The sequence below is a fragment of the Neofelis nebulosa genome, chromosome 5 (genome assembly GCF_028018385.1).
Source record: "Neofelis nebulosa isolate mNeoNeb1 chromosome 5, mNeoNeb1.pri, whole genome shotgun sequence".
NCBI lineage: Eukaryota > Metazoa > Chordata > Mammalia > Carnivora > Felidae > Neofelis > Neofelis nebulosa.
In genome coordinates, this window is record NC_080786.1 from 148,399,643 (window position 1) to 148,407,754 (window position 8,112).

Here is an 8,112-nt window from a genome sequence, read left to right on the forward strand (position 1 = left end):
CAAAAAAAAAAAAAAAAGTTGAAGAACACCGCAATACAGTCTGATAGCTTCTTAAAAATGTATATATCAGGAAAACACCCCAAAATGTTAGTCACCAACATATGAGCAGTAGTTGTCTCTGAGAAGTGCGACGATGGATCATTTTTCCTTTTTTTGTTGACTATAGTTGCTTATTTTTTTAAACAATGACCATGTGGTGAAGAACATAGTACAAACATTTCCAATAACAACGAAGAGACCGAGCACACCTGAAACTAATAATAACACCGTATGTTAATGGTATTTCTGTTATTAAAAAAAAAAAAAAAAGCCTAAAAGCTAAAGCATTATACTGGAAAAAAGGAAGAAAAAAGAAAAGAAAGAAGGAAGGAAAGATTGAAAGAGGGAGAGAGTAAGGGAGGAAGGAAAGAGGGAAAGAAGGAAAGAAAGAAAAGAAAAGACAAGAAAAGAAAAAGAGAAAAAGAGGGGAGGGAAGGAAGAGAGGACAGAGCAAGCAAAACAACCTAACGGATTATCATAGCAAATGTGTGTGAGGGAAGCCAGGCTTTTGTTTGGAGAAAGCTCATGTGGTGCGGAAGACAGCAGACCTGGCTTGTGAAGTCATCATCCCTGGGGGCTTTGTTAATGCTCTCCCTGGCCTTAGGAGAGACCCAAGAGGGCTCAGCCAAGCACAACTAATAATAGAATTAAGAAAATAGCCTTTCGGATTATTTAGCCTAAAAGAAATTATGGTTTAAAAATTGTCTTAAGGAAAGAGGTTTTAGATGAAAACACTGATCAATTGCAAACCATTTTCGCAGAGGATCGAAGAAGAAGAAATGGCCTTAAGTTGATTAAGAGAGGTTGAAGAAGAGATCCTTGCCAGGGAGGCTGATGAGAGCCCGGCATGGGCTGATAGTGGGCTTGCTCAGTCCTGGGAGGACTGAATATAAGAAACACCATCTGTCCTAGAAGATCCAGGGAGACTTTCCAGAAGGTTCCTTGAAGTTCCAATCCTATGATGTCTCAATGAAGGTATAAACTCACCTAACCCATTCCTGAATGACCTAGCATGGAACTTGAAGTGTCTGTATTCTTGGCCAGGACTGGTCTTGGGAGAGCTGGTGGCCATCTGTGTGATGGGAAGGCTGGCTGCCAAAATACTATTCCTACCGCTGAGTCATGCTGTCTGAAATTCTACCAGGTGACAATCATTCTTTGGTCATCAAGAGCCAATGGAGTGTGAGCGATGCCCTTATGGTTTTCTTTTTTCTTTCTTTTCTCAAGTTCAGGAGGGAATAAGTGTAGAGATTTTGAGAGAACTCGTTTAGAATTTTGTCTCTTTAGGGATTGTTAAGAAAAGTGATCCAAACTTTAGACATAAGGCAAAGGGCCATGTCCTCTCAATGTCAGACTGAGGCACTGTTTGACAGGCTAACCCAGGGATTATTTAATTCTCAAGGAGAATATACCTGTGTCTGACTTTACTATTTACTGGTTGATAAGTCCAGACACAGTAAAGTTACATGTTAACTTGTCGATTTCTGTTGCTTAGAAAAAATAACCACAAAGGTTATGGTTTTATTACCATGTAGGGCATTAGCCAGTTTTGTACCTAACGAAGCAGTGATTCTAACAGTCTCTTTTGTGTTTAAAGGCTAATAGATTCTGGGACACCTGAGGGGCTCAGTTGTTTGAGCGTCTGACTTTCGCTCGGATCATGATGTCACAGTTTGTGAGTTCGATACCCACATTGGGCTCACTGCTGTCAGCACAGAGCTTGCCTCGGATCCTCTGCCCTCTCTCTCTCTGCCCCTCCCCTGCTCATGCTCTGTCTCTCAAAAAATAAAAGAATTTTTAAAAAATAATTAAGGCCAGTAGATTCTGCAAATGCTCTTTGAACCATCATTCCTGTCCTACTGGTTTGCTCGTTAGTTAAATACGTTATGGACACATGTTCATTTTATATTTGTATGCAAGTCATGAGTTGAACTTTTTGAAAATTATACTTTGACAGGAAGGAGATGAGGTCACATTAGGACAATAGCTTTAAAGAGCATGACGTTGATTCTCATCTGTATAGATGTTTATATGATCATTCTTTGAAAGAGGATTCATTAATTCTCATGTAATAATTGATGATTAGCTAGCCCCTTGATGAGCAAGAGGTAATTGGATTTTTTCAAACCTAACAGAGGTGTTGGTTGTTTTGGTTTTTTGGTTGGTTGTTTGCTTATTTTTCCTTTGGGGTTGGTTGTGGGTGAAGCCCACGCTGCCAGAATGGAAAGGAAGGGATTCTGAGTGATAGAACGATTAGGATCCTGATGGGTGCACATGTCACATTGAAGAGCAAGATTTCAGAGGCAGAGTGATTTGGGGGAAGTCAAGGCTATGGCACCATCATGGGAGAAGGTGGCTAACGCTCACTGGTGTACAGGAGTTAAGACAGAGAGCAGCTTCCGAGAACCAAAGGAGCCACGTGTGGGGATGTTGAACCCCTCCCTCGTGGTGACAGACTAGTGGTGGCAACAGGGCTACCTTGCCGGATGATGTCTGATGAGCAAAGGAGTCAACATTTGAGACCATTCCTGGGATGAGAGGCATGAGTGGAGAAGTTGGCCATGAGAGACCCAATCATAAAAATTATTTGGGTGATATATGGGCATCTATATGAGGTTGCTGCCTGTCCTGCCCCAAGACACAGAGACACAGGTAAACCTCAGATGCCAGCCTCTATGGTGTTGACATCTCATTCCAAGCCTTTCTCAGAAAACAGCCTCCTCTGTCTCATGAGGGTCCACAGATGGGGAAAGCTGAGGCTATCTTCCCGCACCATAGAAAGCTACACACAGCCTGGAAGCCTTTGGAACTGCAGGGCTATATGTCACTCTTGGTTAGCGGTCTACAGATTCTTTTTTAAAAGAAAATTTTTTTAATGTTTATTTATTTTTGAGAGAGAGACAGAGTGCGAGTGGGGGAGGGACAGAGAGAGAAAGACACAGAATCCGAAGCAGGCTCCAGGCTCTGAGCTATCAGCACAGAGCCTGATGCTGGGCTCGAACTCATGAGCTGTTTAAACTGTACACGAAAGAAGCCTCAGTGTTGTATATTGGCTCAGCTCCCTACTCTCTGTTGGGCATAATTTGCCGCTTTACTCAGGACTACTAAAAAATATAATGATGCTTTTAAGATGCCAGGATCCTGGGAAGAAAATATAAAAAGGAAAAGAACAATGTATAATAGACCCTACTGGTTATTTCTTCTGGATATATTCTTGTCCTAGAGGTAAAAAATAAATTCTCTTCCATCTTTTTTTAAGTTTATTTAATTTTTTTTGAGAGAGAGGATTAGAGCACCAGGGTCAGGGCCGGGGGCCGGGGAGCACACAGAGGGAGAGAGAGAATCCCAAGCAGGCTCCACACTGCTAGTGCTGACCCCGATGTGGGGCTGAAACTCCCCAACTGTGAGATCATGACCTGAGTCGAAATCAAGAGTCGGACGTTCAACCAACTGAGCCACTGTAGGCGCTCCTAGCAGTCTGCAGATTGTTAAACTTACTCCCTACCTCCTACCCTGGGGCTGCTATTCTGCTCCGGTTCGAGGTTCAGATGCCACCTCACGCTGCTGACCCCTGGGTGCTGGTCCAAACTAGGGAGTGTTGGGGCCCCCACTCATGAGGTCAGAGCCCCACGTAGGCATCTCCCAAACAAAACCAAACACCACACTTGTGTGCACTCATTGTGTGGGGCTGTTCCACTCTATGGGTCTTTCAGCTGCAAATTCCAGTTTTCTCTCTGTTGTGTTTTTGAACCTGTTTGCTTTTGATTATGGTATGATTTTGAAAGGGAAGAGTCACACACAATCTAGCTCCCTGTTTCTTTTCTCAGATGGAGTAATAAAGCTTATTTGTAGTGGAATTGTTTTTTTCCATTATGGCATATTTAGTTTTATTACTCTACTGCCTTGTGCTTTGAATTGCATAGGGGAAGCAATGCATAAAAGAATATTCCGTTGGTTTCCCCCCCCCCCACCCACCTCTTGTAGTTGATTGTGGAAAAGAGGATGTAGCATCCTATTAGTCATTCTGTACCATAGTGATTTTTTTTGCCTGTGACCAACAGAATTACATTTTACACTCGAAAGAACTCTCCGAATGAACCCTTTCAATTCAACATATGTGGACGTAAGATTCAAAGTATGGCCAACCCCATGCATCACATCCAAAGTCCATTTCGTCCATGGTTGATGATTCCATGAATGCAATATGCTGCAGAGCACGATGGTGTGGGCTTCTGATGAGAAGCTGGAGCACGCTGTTTATTTTGTTCTTCGGTCTTTCTATCGAAACCACTTGAAAACATCACTTAACTAGGTAATTTGGGACAGCCCTTGGTTTACAGCCACCTTGGCTCCTTGGCTCATTTCTCTATCACTCTCGTCTTTGCCTTCTTAGGCCGGGAAAAAGGACAAGGAAAATCTCTCTCTTTGGCACCAAGGAGGTTCCTTAATTGTTCGAATATGCTTACAAAAGATATGGTTGTGTTTCACATGCAGGTTTTTTTTTTTTTACGTGTTCTAAATTCTTTGGTTTGAATCCACGTTTTTTACCATTTTTCAGTATGTGTTCTAACCTTGTTTTCTATCATGTTGGACCAAGTAGGCACTTTAATGAGACGCTTCTGCCTCTTTGTTTCTAGGAGAGAAAATGGAATCGGAGAGGAGGATGTTTGCCGTGACTGAAATCCCCACAAATGGGAAGAAAGACTGATCAAACCCTATTGCTTCTGTCTCAATTTGTACAAATGAAAGGGAAGCAGATTTTTACCAATTTGTGACGGTCTCCAGGAAAGACGTGAGGGTGCTGAATATCCCAATTTTCTGTTGTTCAGTGGCCCGTCAGTTGCTTTAAAAAGCATCCTACTGGGGCACCTGGGTGGCGCCGTCGGTTAAGCGTCCGACTTCAGGCAGGTCACGATCTCGCGGTCCGTGAGTTCGAGCCCCGCGTCAGGCTCCGGGCCGACGGCTCGGAGCCTGGAGCCTGTTTCCGATTCTGCGTCTCCCTCTCTCTCTGCCCCTCCCCCGTTCATGCTCTGTCTCTCTCTGTTCCAAAAATAAATAAAAAATGTTGAAAAAAAAAAAAAAAAAAGCATCCTACTGATAAGGAGAAACCAGAACCCTCATACACTGCTTGGGGGAAGGTAAAATGGTGCATCTGCTGTGGAAAACAGTGTGGCAGTTCATCCTCAAAAAGTTAGACAGAGAATTACCATGTAACCCAGCAGCCCCACTCCTATGTGTGTATATGCCCAGGAAAATTGAGAAACATTTGTCCACGTGGAATTTGTACACAAATGTCCATAGTAGCATTATTCATAATAGTCAAAAAGTAGAAGCGACCCAAATGTCCGTTAGCTGATAAATGGATAAATAACATGGTCTACTCATACAGTGGAATATTATTTGGCTGCAAAAAAGAATTCTAGCAAGATATTTAAATCAAAAATAAAATTAAGTCATTGGGGCAATTTCTTCAAATCAAGGAAGGCTTTATATCTAAACATGTAATAGTAATAATAATGCTCATTTGTTTATTATAGTTACCATTCTACATATCTCGTTTGATTCTCATGATAACCCTCAAAAGTAGTTATGATCATTCCCGTTTTCAGACAAGCAAACGGAAGTTCAAAGAGATACGATACTTTCTGAAGTCTCCTAGTTGTCCTGTTCCCAAAGCCTGGCCTTCTCATGGTTTCTGAAATGTGTGATGCCCTTGGCCTCAGGCTGGCAGAGGAAGTTGGGGGTAGTGGTGAAAAGAACCAGCTGCAGTGTGGTTTTGTGTTTTCCGACAACTATTTCTTGGGGTGAAGAAGCAGGCTGCCCATCACGTGCAGTGGTCTTAGTTCTTAATAGTAGAGTTCTAGTTGGTAATTAGATAAAAGATTCAGGCACCAGGAGGTAGTTTTGCACCTGTACCCCAATAATAAATGGGAGGGCAGTACTGAACTCAGGGCTAAGAGGAGACATTACAATCTATTCAGTCATTCCAACTACTCAGGGGTAATTCTTTGCCTGTCTGTGGCTTGGTCTAGGTTTGAAGCAAGCTTCTTGGGTCCGCGGGTAGAGTTCTTCTAGTTGAGATTCAGGAGCCAGGTCGCCCCGGGCAGGTCCTGGTTTCGTGCCCGTGGCTCCTTTCAGCTCCCAGCCTCTCCCAGCCCCACAGCCTGAGCTCCTCTGCCAATACGGACCCCGGTCCTAGCCCCAGTGTCCCAGACCCGTGCGACGCTGCCAGGCTTTGCACGGTTATTGGCACTTCAGCAGTACTCACGTGCGTTGTGCCTGCTGCCTTTTTTCTGGTCTCTGGTTTTTGAGCTCAGCTCTGTAATAAAATTCCGTTGTTGTGTTTTATTCAGTATTTCCATTCATTGGGAGCAGGACATCCTTTCTCATCATCTGGGTCTTCCACGTTGATCAGAATGTCTACATTTTTACTCTTTCTTTTGTGGCCTAAGTGTTACGGACTGAATGTTTGCGTCCTCCCAAATACGTCTGTTGGAGCCCTCATCCCCGATGCGGTGGCGTGAGGAGGTAGGGCGCTGGGCGGGGATCAGGGTAGAGCCCTCTCCTCATCTCCTTGGCCCTATTTAAAAGCTGTTGGTCTTAAATTCCACTTTATCCAATCTTCATATTGCCTCCCCTCTCATTTTGTTTACTCGTGCCTGATCTAGTTTCCCATCTCTTTCTTTCCGAGCTTTCTTTGTGATTTCATTTGGCTGTTTCCCATAAATAGCACATAACAAACAGTTCTTTAAAACTCTATTTTCAATTATGTGTCATTCAATGGAGGGATTTAATCGAGTCCTATTTATTGAGATGCCTGATATCTTTGGTCTTTTTTTTTTTTTCTATTTCATTTTTTTCACTATGTTTTACATTTTCTTCTTGTTTTTTTCTCCTACCCCTCCTCCCTTCCCTCTCCTTTGTGTGTTTGTTTTGTTTTGTTTTTTTTTAATTCTTCCTATTGTCCCCCTCCTCACTGGTAATTGCAAGTTCACCTGTGTATCTCTTTAAAAAATTTTTTTAATGTTTCTTATGTATTTTGAGAGAGAGAGAAAGAGAACACAAGCAGGGGGAGGGGCAGATAGGGAGGGAGAGAGAGAATCCCAAGCAGGCTCTGTGCTGTCAGCTCAGAGCTCAACGTGGGGCTTGATCTGACAAACCATAAGATCATGACCCGAGCCGAAATCAATAGTCAGACACTTAACTGACTGAGCCACGCAGGTGCCCCTTAATTGATTTTTTTTTTTAAATCCAGAGTACTCTTAGGTCTTTTCTCCAAATGGAACATGGGCAAGTATACTTAGGTAAGTCCCCAAGTGTCTTTCCTTGGCCTCCCATATGCATGATATTGGCTAGGCAGAGGGGTCTTGGATCAGAGCCTTATCTCTCAAAAGCCTTAAGCCTGGCTCCACTGCCTCAGTGTTCCAGGTGTTCCCAGTGAAGAATGTGGTGCCCTTTATAAATAATTTGCCGTGTAAATCTGGTGCCTCTGTAAATAATTTGTCTTCATTCTCTGGTAGCTAGGATTAGGGAATTCTCCAGATTATGTCTAGACATGATTCTTTTTTTTTTTTTTTGCTCTTCAAATTATTGTTAATTAATCTTGCTTGGTACTTGAGTTTACTTCTGGCCCGAAAATTGTTCTGTATTCAGGTAAGGAGTATTCTGCTTTTTTTTTTCCGAGTGTGCTTCTCCATGTCATTTTTCTCGAGCTCCTAATATTCAATAGCCAGTATTCTCCAGTATACAAATTCTTTTCTTTTTTTTTTTTAGTGTTTGTTTATTTTTGAGAGGGTGGGGAGGGGCAGAGAGAGGGAGACAGATGATCCAAAGAAGGCTGTGCTGTGAGCACAGAGCCCGATGCGGGGCTCAAACTTCACGACCGTGAGATCACGACCTGAGGTGAAATCAAGAGTCTGCCACTTAACCGACTGAGCCACCCAGGCACCACACCCCCCCCCCCCCCAGAATGCAATATTCTTGAATCTGTACTCCCTAGCTCTTCTGTTTTATTAATGCTTTTCATTTCATTGAATTTTTGAGCTATGCTCTGAGATCAATCAGGTCATTGGT